The 13256-nt window shown below is 31.0% G+C and overlaps 1 long non-coding RNA gene across 4 annotated transcripts in view; it reads left to right on the top strand.

The window, feature by feature from the left end:
* LOC134236580 (uncharacterized) overlaps positions 1 to 13256 on the top strand; it is a 177822-nt gene that overhangs the window by 11344 nt on the left and 153222 nt on the right. The gene's annotated exons all lie outside the window — the stretch shown is intronic.

The following is a 13256-nucleotide window of genomic DNA, read 5'->3' as shown; positions in this document are numbered from 1 at the left end:
TAAATAATCTATGTTCGGTTGAACTGGTGAATTTAGAACATAAAAGATACCACATAGTCAGACACATCTGTTTCATATTTGGATATTTTACTTGAAAAAGACGTTGATGGTAATCTAACAACCAAGTTCTATGATAAACATAATGCCTTTAACTTTATAATCGTCAACTTCCCTTACTCATGCAGCAATATACCTTCATCACCTGCATACAGAGTTTATATATCTCAGTTGATTCGATACGCAAGAGCATTTTCTACGTATGAAAACCATTTCTAAAACGAGGTAAATTATTGACAAACAAGTTGATGAAACATGAATATCAGCTGTCTCGTTTAAAGTCATCATTTCGCAAGTTCTATGGTCGATACAATGACCTTGTCAGAAAAAAAAAATGTCATTGAGTCAAATGCTGACTGACGTTTTTTTAAAATACTAATTGTTAGTCCATTTTTTATTCACTGAATTGACGACGGATTTTTCCGTTTTTTCCCGATCATGACAAAGAGCACACGGCGGATGTGACCAGTCGGCAGGGGATGCTCACTCCCCCATGGCACCTGATCCTACCTCCGATGTGTTGGAGGTCCGTGTTTGCTCTACTCCTATGTCATATTGTTTTATGGACTTTGGATCTTGAATACTGTTCGTTATCTACATATGTTTCATTTGAGTGAATACAATTTCCAATGAAAGTTGTATTGCTTTTACAACAGACTAATCAAAATTATGATTTTTCTTATATTAAGTAGTGATAATTATGAGAGTGTAACTTTGACAATTTAAATTTTAGCAGTTTACTACAAGACCAATAAAATAAGCCAAAGAAAACAGACCCCTAAAATACCTGCTATTCATATTACTATAGTATAAATGTATCCATGTACCAATATTTCGGTTTGGATGAATAAACTAAACTTGAACTTGAACTTCAACATCAGCTTGATTACTGTTCCTTATCTTCATATTCTAATCGAATTCATTTAAAGCAAATGCTCTAACCACTGGTCCCTGCAGAGGTTTTTCAGGGGTTTGTGTTTACTCTAAAGTCAAGTACTGAATATTTGAATAATCGATCACAATAATCATATCTTCAATCTTTGTGTAATTTGCATCATGAAGAAAATTTAACCTTTTTAAAATTGAGCAAAAGCCTTCTTTGTATATTTTTCTCCTTTTCACAAAAATGTGACTTTTAATTTTATCATTCCTTACAAAAAAAAAAAGAACAAAATTTAAGTTTTAAGATGTGAAAATGAATTTCAAACAAAAACAAATTTAGAAAGATACGAACATGAGTAACAGTATTTAAAGTTAAATAAATACATGTACTCTAACTATCAAAGTTTTGTTAAACGTCTTTTCGATTGATAATAAATTAATTAAGTTTACAATATTCAAGCGGGATAATCCTTGAATGCATGTTAATGTGCTCTTACCTGGTACGTGTTTTCACAGACAGTTTGCAGACAAATCATTCAAACATCATCTCCTAAGGAAGTCTTCATTCTTAGGCGTGTACCTGAATGAACAGAGATCCTAGGATTTTCGTTTTAGTTATACTGTTGACTAGAGAAAATTTTTCATTCTACTAAAATCAGAGAGGGAAATGTCATGTATTTTGTACAAATGGATGACATATTGAGATAACAAACATTAATCAAGCTTAGAGATCCATTGAAATAATACATATTGAGAAGAGAGCAAATACGGACCTCTCAAACAAGAGAGGGAGAACAAATACGGACCTCAAAACAAGAGAGGGAGAGCAAATACGGACCTGTAAAACAACATAGGGAGAACAAATACGGACCTCTAAAACAAGAGAGGGAGAGCATATACGGACCTCTAAAACAACAGAGGGAGAACAAATACGGACCTCTAAAACAACAGAGATAGAACAAATACGAATCTAAAAAACAACAGAGGGACAGCAAATACAGACCTCTAAAACAACAGAGGTAGAACAAATACAGACTTCTAAACAACAGAGAGAGAGCAAATACGGACCTCTAAAACAACAGAGGTAGAACAAATACGGACTTCTAAAAACAAGACAGGGAGAGCAAATACGGACATCTAAAACAACAGAAGGGACCTCTAAAACAACAGGAGAACAAATACGTACCTCTAATACAACAGAGGGAGAACAAATACGGACCTCTAAAACAACAGAGGGAGAGCAAATACGGACCTCTAAAACAACAGAGGGAGAACAAATACGGACCTCTAAAACAACATATGGAGAACAAATACGGACCTCTAAAACAACAGAGGGAGAGACAAATACGACCTCTAAAGCAACAGAGATGGGGAACAAATTGAGGAGTAAACAACATACCTGGAGAACAAATGTGCTACTTTCCATAATCAGCAATACAGAAAATCCATAGATAATTCATAGTGTTAAAAATGAACTAACAATTAATATGAAAAATATCAGTCATCCTTTAAATTAAAGGGTCAATGACACAGTTTCAACTGATTTTTTATAACCAGTTTTAATGTTTACAATTCCTAACTAAGGTATTATCTAATGATCAGCAAAAATTTGAACATCATTTGTTGAGTAACATACGAGATACAGAACTTTAAGTTCTTCAAAATGTAAACAAGGTTAGTGCCTTGTTTTGTTTACATATCGAAAATATCATATTTATAACAAAATGAAATTCAGCAAATCACTAGAAACTGTTTAATCGTGTTTAGAATTAATTGCTTCATTGAAATTATCTGCTTTGAACAAACATATATTAGTATATTAACCTATGTAAACAAAAACATGATATGGACCCTGTTTAGATAACAAAGGTTTTGAGCTCTAAATCTGTCTTGTATCTAGACAAGTGAAGTTCAAATTCTGATGATCATAAGAATGACCTTCGTCAGATATTTGTAAAAATGGAAAAATAGATTTGAACATTTTAAGCTGAAACTGTATCTATGTCCCTTTAAGGATAGATTGTATTTAATTACAGACAAGGTTATGGTATCGGCCATAGAATTTGCAAAATAGTGATTTAAAATGAGACTGTTGATGTCTTTTTTTATTAACTTGTTTGTCAATAGATTGCCTTGTTTTGGAAATTGTTCTTACGGAGAGCAAGCTTTTGACCATTGAATTAATAGAAAGACATACATTTCAAATGCATGATTTTGATAATAGTATATTGTTACAAAAAGAAGGAAAGTTTACGATAGTTTAAAGTCATCACGTTTATCAAAATGTTTCATAAAAAGGTTTTCCTTAAAATCCTTTTCTGCTAAAATATCCAAATATAAAACAAAATTGTCAGACTCTGTGGTGTCGTTCATTTCAAGCTCACGTACTGAGATATATATATATATATATATCGAATCATCAAAGGAATAAAATTAAATATTGTTAATTGATTATCGTCGTCGATATGCATGTATTTTAATTTGGAATTGAAGGTCACAGCAAAATATCTTTTGTTTTCATCCTGAAGTTTTTGAATAAATTCTGCTTTATATGAATACAAAATAGGTTCCCGCCTATAGGAATTGAAACATTTCCATGCACTTGTTTTAACTGTATTCATGGTTTTTATATACTTTTCAAGGTGAAAAGTGAAGAAAAAAGACGTGAAAAATCTGCCTTTCAATTCTTTTTAAAGATATAAGTACATTGATTCTTGAACAAACAATCTAAATTTATAAAACATATATTCCACGTGTTTAAGATTTTAGCATTTGTATTAAAAACAATGATTAGGCATAAAATAAATATAGCAATATAAAAATGAAGTTTTTGATAGTTAACGTTAAAGTAGAAAATATTTGATTTAAAGAATATATGCATATAGAATTACACTTGATACTGATGAAAAAATATAATATGGTGTTTACATATATGTGGAATAATTTAAAATGTCAACATATAAATACAAAAAAGTAACAAGAAAAAAATTACTTTACCAAAACCAATGATTCTAAAGAGAAACAGCTCCGGATTGTTTTTATTATCAGAAACGAAGCAATTCAAACACAAGTGCAAAACACACTTGCATATATTAAATTAAGTTCACTTAGTCCACAATATCAACTGCAATATTTATCAATCGCATTTTTATAACAAAAATCATATAATATACTTTGAAAGATAAGCAAATAGTATACAAATATTTGTAGAATAAATTCGGAGAACATAATATAAGCGTCAGGACGTTCATGTTTAACACAGGCAGGTCAATGGAGAAGGTATTGACATATTTCGAAATAAGAAAATAATGATGAGAAAGGAATATTTTAAAGAAGGGCATGGGATTCATGGTTCAGGACAAGGTGGTGTGGATTATGAATCATACGTGATAGATCCAAAGATCAAACTTGTTTCTGGTGAATATATCATCCTAGTTCTCTGTGATGTATACGAGTCATGTTGATTAAAACAAATATTTTGCCGTTCATCGGGTCATTAAGAACTGTCTCGTGGTACAGGTATGCTATAAGTTCAACACACAGGTGATAGCAAGCATGCATGCACGTTTCGTGACTTTTACAGTGGTTGTTAAACTTTCGTCCAATAACTATTTCTGTTGGATTTTGGAGTTTTATTTATTCTTTATCAAATCCATTCACAAAATAATTTCCACTCTAATTTATATCGATAAAATATGTATAAAGAAATCTCAACAGTACCAAATACATTAATTAGTATTCATTGAAAAAATCATTCACAAACTTTTCCAGAAGAAATCAAAACTTCCACAGATAAGAAATTGAAAACAATTCTATGTTAGCTGCGGTTGTCTTGATGAATTGTTCATTAATACCTGAGTGTTGGTAAAGTCAAACACTTCTGACTTTATGGAACATAATAACAAAATTAAACTCATCAATCAGTTGTAAATAAAGTTAAATATAATCAAAAATCTATTACTGCATCATTTATTTAGTTAATCAATCGATCATTGATGAATTACCCATAAATCATAACTGATCTGAACTAATTTAAATGATTAATGCCGTAATAAACAATTATATAAATTTATTAACAATCTCTTGACATACCAGTATTCTATTTTGTATTTTATTTTTAATATGGGCAGGAACCATAAGCCAATGGAGAAGGTATTGCACTTTTACGGAGAGAGAGAAATTTATTTCATTAAATTTTTAAAGTAACATTTTTAAAAAGCTTGCATGGAAATCAATCAATTATTATCTGCATGAAGAGTGATAACCCTTTTGAGCAATACTTTGTGGGTTTAAAGAATATCCTAACTTTTTATTTTGAGAACCTTATGTAACTGAAATCCTGGTTCTACTGAAATTGTAGAAGAATCATCTCTACACTGCATACTAAAGAACTTTGTAATTGAAGGGGGGGGGGGGGGGGGGGGTCTTAAGTGACTGATCTGCCCTTGGATTTAAATTGATTTCAAGCTACATTGTAACACCTGTTATAAAATCTGTTATCAAATCACGCATTGTGAACATTTTAAAAGATGGATATAATTGAAATTTAAAACACATTTTGTTGGAGTGTATTTTCTCCTTAAGTGAACAGTAGTAATGTGTGTTCAAAATTATTTTTTAAAATGGGAGGGGGGTCACTCTAAATACATTATATTGAGAATGAAATAAGTAAATTCAAGTTAGGCTAAAAAAATATCAAGATTATTCACTACTTTTTTATTTATCATGTGCATCTGAACAAAGACATATAATAGATCTGCATCTGGGGAAAAACTGCATTATTATTGGACTCGTCTATTTATGGAATAAACCAACCGCGGGATCGGTAAACAAATTAGAAACATTATTTCTTTAGTGTTACTTGTCCATATACCATGTATACTGATGTATACGAAATGTTATTTTAAAGAATGGTATAAAACTTGTAGATATAATATCTGAAGCATCAGAAGGAAGTTAAAAGGACAAACTTTATTTAATTCCATGGAAGTAAAGTTATAATATAACAATCCAAGGAAAAGGCGCGAATATAGCTTACTAGTGACATTTGGCATTAATTTCGTTAATATAAATGGACTGATCCAGTAGTATAGAAATGCAGATAAAAGGATAACGGACATGTTGAAACGGCAAATCATATGAAATAATCTGTTCCATGCAAAAAGATTAAAGGAAGTATTAACACTGCAGTATTTTGCATCATACCGGTATTCTATTTTTTTGAAAACTGTTTTTTTAAAATGCAGGTTGAACCATGTAAATCAGCCACAAAATCTAACTCTTTATATGGTGCACTTTTCGGATCTTGGAAGAGATCAATCCTTATTTCACAACCTTAAATTTTTATGTATGCGAAAAATCAATGTTACATGTGTGTGGGATTTTTCTATATTGTTTCTGTTTATTTACTGTGAATTAAAGAAAAAAATGAACCTTATATCGTGTATTATATTTTATTTTAAACAGTAAAATACTGTAATTTATCAATTTTCAATCATGCCGTCAGATATGAATTATGAATTGTTATATACCGAACATTATTTTATAAATTGTCATTTCGTAACTTAGAGCATACATTGTATTATATAGCAATCTTACACACAAATAATCCAATGTCAACATCTATAGAAGTTCGCACATAAACGGAGCATCAATTTTAATTACAGTGCTTAATAGGAAAATCATGATATCTATATCAGTTTTCAGGAAACTATGTAAATACTGTTTTGATTGCATCATTCTGATATTAACGTTCCAAAAATGGGTACTTTAAAAATATGTTTAAAAATCCAGTGACTATCAGGAAAACCATTTTATACTAGAAGAACAATAAAGAAAATTAATGAAAAAAAAAGTGTAGTTATTGTCCTATGCATCCATAGCACAACATTTTCAAGATGAAATAATTTGTTAAATAAAGAAAATGTTTATTTTTTTTTTACTACTCACTATTTTTATTTCAACTATTGAAAAGCATTTTTCAAAAGATTTCTATTTTGAAATGAATTAAAGTTATTAGAGTTTTTGCAAAAAAATGAATCATATGAAGACAAATGTCAAGAGTATTGACACTCAAAAGTCCTTTCAAACAGTGCAAATAAGAATAAGGAGCATAGAGATCAGAGTCCTCAAAACACATCTCAAGTGTGCATGGTCAGATGACTTGGAAATGTGATCAAATGCACCGTGTGCTCTTTGCTATGATTGGGAAGTAATGGAAGAATCCGTAGATAATTCAATGCATAAATGATGACCCAGCAGTTATGAAAAACGTCCAACAACATTTGACTTAATGATAGATTTCATACTTGCTGACAAGGTCGTTTTATCGACCGTAGAACTTAAGAAATAATGACTTTTAACCAAGCTGTTGATATTCTTAATCATCAACTTATTTGTCAATAACTTAACTCGTCATAGGAAATGGTTGTGCGTAGAGTACATATATGCTCTTGTCTATCCAATCAACAAAAAAGATATATACCAACACAGTTATGCAGGTGATAAGGTTAAATCGCTACATTATTAAGAAAAGAAGATTGAAATCTTGAATTCATCACGTTTTTCATGATAAGGTTTTGTAATGAGGTTACAATTAATGTCTTTTTTCTTATAAAATATCCAAATGTGAAAGGGATAGATGTATGTCAGATTCTGTAGTATCTTTTATTGAATAACTTAACAACTATATTGGGAAAAACAGCTATTATTTGTATTTACCGCATTCTTTTTTATCATAGGCCTGAATTGGTGAAACGTTATATTATTACTTCCAGAGCAGATTTTATCTGGAATTGATTAATTCCAACACGAACTCAAGATTAAACTTAAATGTATGCTCATAGAATTCTATCAATTTCAAGTAAGGAATCTATAATATGCGAACTTTCTATCTATTCAACCTATCTACCTATACAACCTATATGACCTACCAACTTTCCAGTCGAGCATTTAAACTTACTTGTATTTAATTAACCTAAATTTGTTTAAATGATGCGACATTGAATTATCAAAGACTTCCTGAACACACCAATACCTGTGTAATACAGGGCCAAGAATCTAACTTTTAGATGGATTTCGCATTGCGACTGTCTTAAGGTCAAATGATTTATGACAAAATAAATATTCCGGTATGCATCAAATGCCGGAAGTATGTGGTCTTCCATCATCCGAGAGGATCATGAGAGAGCACAGCCTCAAATGGTGATCTTACAAGCTTCCACCAATTTCATGAAAATGAGATTGTACTTAAAGAGAAGAATTATCTATAACATGTTCAATCTTCAGCTGAATCATTATGTAACTGAGGTTGTAGAACTGAAACTATAAAGTTACATATCATGCATTGATAAAAAATTTAATAATTGTTTTAACAGTATTTATATGTGTAAATGTCATCAATAAAAAGAGAAAAAAGCAGCATCATAACTTGAGACTTATATTTGAGCAACAAAGGAAATATAATGAAAATTTCAAAAGAGAAGCATGTGATTTTGACTTAAAAATGATTTAATTAGCTTTTTAAAAGAAAGTGACAATCTACGTTTTTTGGTTTTATTAGCTAGAAAAATTAAAAAGGAATCAGTGCCTGTGTTAAATTTTCATGTACATAGGTGGATCCATTCTTGTAGGTTTGTCAAATCTCTCAATAGGCATATAAACTTTCATTTAAAATTATTTACTTATGTCGAATTAAAAGAACATTTCAAAGAAATTTTGAAATTTAACCTCGACCTTCTGAGAGGTGAGCTTTCATGCAGCATGCACTGTTGTCCTTTTGAGTAAGATTTATTGTGATGACAATGACTGGATTTTCATGACTGGCAGTTTAACATGGTTTTCTAAACACCTCCCATATTTCTAGTTACTTGTAACCTGCTTCTCATAAATACGTTTAATCGATGTGTGTTGACATAAATATGATATATGATTGTAAATGTTTTCACACACACATGTATAATCTCTACAAGAATGAAATCATATATATTCCCACATAATTCATGACGTAAAATAAACTGTGAATTTTGGGGTTTAAAAAGGTTGATATTACTTCCATTGCAAAACTATTAACAGCTACACCCAACTTATTGGCGTCTTATGTATATAAGCCTTTGATCAGTAGTTGACCTATATGTCAAACTGGTTGTGATTTTTTCGTAATACAGTAGGTGAGAAAATTTTCGGAAACTAATAAAAATCAAAATTTTTAATTGATATTTCCCTTAGCCTTGAAATTGATTTGAAGAAAGAACGAATGATTTTTTTTTGTAGATTGATTACTTGAAAACATGCAATTTGAAAGTGCAGTCTTGAATAGTGCATTTCAAGAAAAAGCTAATTTGTACTATAAGAGTTTAAAGTATATTAGAAGCATTTTAAAGGTTAATCAATTAAAAATGCCCATACCATTAAAACGAAAGATACATGTATCACATTCTCACAGAGCCATATGCTGGCTCATAAAGCAGTTAGAAATTTGCATGGACACAATATTAAGGAAATGAAAACACAAGTCATGCTTTTAAATGGAATATTTTTAATACAAAAAAATGAAATCTTCCAAGAACACTTTGAAGTGCCCTAAATAACATGTGGGGGTTACGTAAGATATAAAACCCAGATCATATGGTTTAAAAGTAATGGGCAATAAAGTGTTTTGCAAAGATGATCGGAAAAATGTGCGCAGTATTTATGAGTTATCTCTCAAGGTTAGGAAAACAGTATTGAACTATTTTCTTACACCAGACCAAATCCCGGACACGATTCTTCAACATTCTGTAATATTTATTGATGATGACCTCTGTCTACTTGAACACGTATTTCAATGCACAAGGTACTTTGAAAAAGTAACAAACACATATTTATGATCCAAGGTCAAGAAAAATAACCTTTCAAAAGAAATGCATAGATAGCAAATCTTCCAGTTAAGGAATTTCAAGGACATAAATATCGTCATATTAGCTCAGGGAATCCTTTAGGAGTGTTGTTGAAGTTTGTATTAAGAGATATTTGGAGAAAACGAACATTATTCATAATTCAAAGTCCGTTAAACAATGCAAAATAGGAGCAGAGCAAACATGGACACCAAAAATATCAGAATACTAAGGTATACTGCACATAAAATTTTCATCCTAAATTTGATTTTAAGTTAAGATTTTTTGTGAGTCTTTTATACACATATAGTAGTGTTAACAGTATTTAGCCAACACGCCATATATACCCAAACCATGTACATGTGAATTCACATCCAGTAATCCATCTTTGAAATATATTGGACGACATTTCATGCTTTAAAATTCGTAAAAAAAAAAATAAATGAATAAAGAGAGAAATAAAAACAAATCAACAAAAAATAGTTTTAACTGAATTTATTTTGTTCAAACATAGACAATAAATGTATTGAAAACTGAACCTGATTCAGTAATTCCATATTTAAATTCTCATCTTATCGTACAATATTCATATAAGAATGTGTACAATAACTTTGTAAGTTCTTTTCATTGCAACATCCAGGTTCAGTTGTCTTTCTGAAATGTTTTCTGCAATGTTTGTCATGAAAATCACCAGCACTTAGAACGTTGTTTTTACAGTTACTCACATCCAATTGAACACTGTTGAAAGATCAATATTGAACATGTCTTTCTTCTTGGAATAAGGTGTAACTTCCGTGCTACTATGAAACGTTTTACAAGAGTCCAACTTCATACCCAGGAATTTGACGTTGAACCAAATGAGCGTTTGGTTTTCTTTTCAAAAAGTTCCAGTTTGGATAGGAACAGTAAGTCTTCATCGTGAAATGTCAGTAAGAATTTTCTGATTACTTCTGTCACAATTCTGAATTGCATTAGATGATCCCGTAGATAACATTGTATTCTTTTGGGAGAAAGCCGCAACATCCAGTGTTGTTGCGTCTAAGCTATCTTCTGGCAGGCTGCTTCCGAAGAAATCGAAGTTTCGTGGTAAGACAATAGCCATGATGAAGAAGTTAGGCTTCAGATTAAATATCTGTAAGACAGTTGTGTAAGCTGATCTTCTCTACAAGTGTGGATTTAGTATTTTCTAGAGCCTGTAAATCCTTTTTAAATTATATTCTGCCGTCAAGAGGCGTGGCTTCTAAGACAACTATCCAATAGATTTACGAATAAAATTTTCCGGTCGCGTGCCGATTTTTCGAAGATTGGGCTGTGTCGCAACACATGAAATCTTTAGATTACGTTGACACTGACAATTTATATGCACTTTAGTTTTGAAAGTTTTCTACTTCCTAGAGTCATATCATATTCCTTTTATGAAATGCAATATATTAGAAGTGCTCTTAAGCGCCAGGGAGCCATAAACCTATGGGGGTAAATTTTACATGACAAATGAATGTCTCCATGTGGTTGCAATTACAATATTTCCCTGACTGTGTGGGACGCATTTAACTTTGTCAACTATATATTACACTGGTAATCAGTTAAAAAGGATGGATTTGATAATAACATTGCAGCCTATCAAATGTTTCGTGAATTTGGAAGCGTTAAATTGAAAAAAAAAATTCCAATGTTCATTTTATCATAATATGTAAATACAATCTGGCAATTGTCCATAAAAGTTGTTGTTTAAGGTGCCTGTGCTTACCCATATTAAGAGAAAATATCTGAAGTATTTTGATAACAGGACCAGAAAAAATTCCCTTCAGTTTCAAAGGTGTAGTCAATTAGCGACACTACTGTTTAACACCTGTCAAATCGCGTTACGTTAATCAGTCCTTGCAATCCAAATTCCTCCTCTTAAAGTACACATCTCATTCAGGAAATCTAGCGAAGAGATTTCTCATTACGATAAAGGGCTGGAATTTTAATATTGTGGAATTGTTTTATTGCCTTTTGTGAGATAAAATGTAAACCTGCCTTTCTGATGTTTTTTGGTGTAAATAACTAAGTTCCAAAAAGGAAAAAAACCTGCAGTAGCATTTTAGTGCGTTTAAGTGCGCCTGAGAAATAAGCTTTTAAAAACTGTACAAAAAATGCATATTTGTAAATTTGCAATGTAATATTCCCACCTAAAATGTTAAAATTTGTATTTCACAAAAATTACAATTTTCCCACTTGAAATGTAAAAGATAATGATCTTAGAATAGTTCTTATATTGTCTGAATGAAGATGCTTTAAATTGCTTGACATATTTATTGCATAGTAATTTGTACAAGAATGGCATATTTTAAACGAAGAATTATCTAAATAACGTGCAATTCTTTAAGTGAACGCAGATTTAATTGGTAGAATATAATATTGCAAAAATAAAAGGAAACTTTTTGCTTTTTTTTTATGGGCATTGCATTACATTTACAAGAAATATTCATAACATTATTCATTTCAAAAGAGCTGTACTCCATCACTCTGTTTTGTCCAAATTCCATTGTTCGAAAACTTTTTTTTTTACTAAACAGAACTGTTGTTATCGGTCGAATTGTTAACATCTTGCAAAATGAACCTAAGATGACAAATGTACAAAAAAAAAAAAAAAAAAAATTAAAAGTATTATTGGCCGACAACGTGATGATAATGAGGTGCAAGTTAATCAAATTGAAATGTCATTTTCAATTAAAAATAGTACTAGTCAATTAGATCTTAAAATACATATGTCACAGAGTGTAGGAAATGGTCGAACACAGCTTGATTGACTAAATTCTAAGAACATCCTTAAAGTTATGTCACGTAAAGTAGATGGTCTTCCTGAAAGCTGTTAATGTGAAGAAATGAATCCAAAAACAAATTCCATGACAAAAGTTGCAATAATTTAAAAATGATTTGAAAAAAAACCCGAGTCAATAATCTAATCTCGTAAATGATATGGATAGCTTGCAGCAATTTCGGACATAATATAATTCTTATCAAAATTTGTCTGAAATGTGATTTAGAATAAGAAGTGTATGTGGAGATAACGAACAGTATTCGAGTTCAAAAGTCAGTTAAACATTACTAAATAGGAGCAGAGCAAACACGGACCTCCAAAGCATCAGAAGTTGGATTAGGTGCCATGGAGGAATGAGCATCCCCTGTCGACCAGTCACATCCGCCATGTGCTCTTTGTCATGTTCGTGAAAAAAAAAGTGAAGAAAAAAAACGTGGACAACTCAGTGTGTAAATAATGGCCTAAAAATAAGTTTGAACAAAGTCAGTCAGCATTTGACTTATTGATAAATTGTATTTGCTGACAAGGTCATTGTATTGACAATAAAGCTCAAGAAATGATGGCTTTAAACGAGACTGCTGATAATCTTGCTTCATCCACTTGGTTGACAATAAGTACCTCGACTTAGAACTGTGCATACG

This window comes from Saccostrea cucullata, unplaced genomic scaffold (assembly GCF_032062105.1).
Source record: "Saccostrea cucullata isolate Sc308-1 unplaced genomic scaffold, CSIRO_AGI_Scuc_v1 ctg264, whole genome shotgun sequence".
In the NCBI taxonomy this organism is placed as follows: domain Eukaryota; kingdom Metazoa; phylum Mollusca; class Bivalvia; order Ostreida; family Ostreidae; genus Saccostrea; species Saccostrea cuccullata.
This window is presented reverse-complemented; position numbering and strand designations above follow the sequence as displayed.